We start from the raw sequence: 1,086 nt of genomic DNA, 5'->3' as shown, positions 1-1,086 counted from the left end.
ATATATGTATATGTATATATGTATATGTATATATGTATATGTATGTATGTAAAGGGGATTATATATATATATGTGTATGTAAAGGGGAGTTTATTATTAATCCACACAATCACAAGGTCCCAAAATAAGCCATCTGCAAACTGAGAAGCAAGGAGAGCCAGTCCAAGTCCCCACACCGAAGAACTTGGAGTCCAACGTTCAAGGGCAGGAAGCATCCGGCACGGGAGTAAGAAGTAGGCTGGGAGGCCAGGCCAGTCTATTCACGTTTTTTCTGTCTGCTTTATATTCTAGCTGCACTGGCAGCTGATTAGATGGTACCCACCCAGATTGAGGGTGGGTCTACCTGTCCCAGCCCACTAACTCAAACGTTAATCTCCTTTGGCAATACCCTCACAGACACACCCAGGATCAATACTTTTGCATCCTTCAACCCAATCAAGTTGACACTCAGTATTAACTATCACAGTGGTGATGACTGCTCTGGAGAGAAATAAATTGGGGAAGGGGGATATAGCTTGTGTATGGAGATGGATACTGCAGTTTTACAGTGGCCAGAGAGGGCTGCATTGAGAAGGTAACATTTGTTATTTTGTTTTTTGAGACGCGGTCTCACTCTGTTGCCAAACCAGGCTGGAGTGCAGTGGTGCAAACTCGGCTCACTGCAACCTCCGCCTCCCGGATTCGAGCAATTCTCCTGCCTCAGCCTCCCTAGTAGCTGGGATTACAGGCACGCACCACCACACCCAGCTAATTTTTTGTGTCTTTAGTAGAGACGGGGTTTCGCCATATTGCCAGGCAGGTCTCGAACTCCTGACCTCATGATCCGACAGCCTCGGCCTCCCAAAGTACTGGGATTACAAGCAGTGTGAGCCACCATGCCAGGCCTGATTTTTTTTTTTTTTGATTGGGTTGAAAGATGCAAAAGTATTTATTTATTTTTTTTTTTTTAAGAAAACGGTCTCAGGCCAGGTATGGTGGCTCACACCTGTAATCCCAGCACTTTGGGAGGCCGAGGTGGGTAGATCACCTGAGGTCGGGAGTTTGAGGCCAGCCTGACCAACATGGTGAAACTCCATCTCTACTAAA

Source organism: Mandrillus leucophaeus, unplaced genomic scaffold, assembly GCF_000951045.1.
Source record: "Mandrillus leucophaeus isolate KB7577 unplaced genomic scaffold, Mleu.le_1.0 Scaffold164, whole genome shotgun sequence".
Taxonomy (NCBI): Eukaryota; Metazoa; Chordata; class Mammalia; order Primates; family Cercopithecidae; genus Mandrillus; species Mandrillus leucophaeus.
This window is presented reverse-complemented; position numbering follows the sequence as displayed.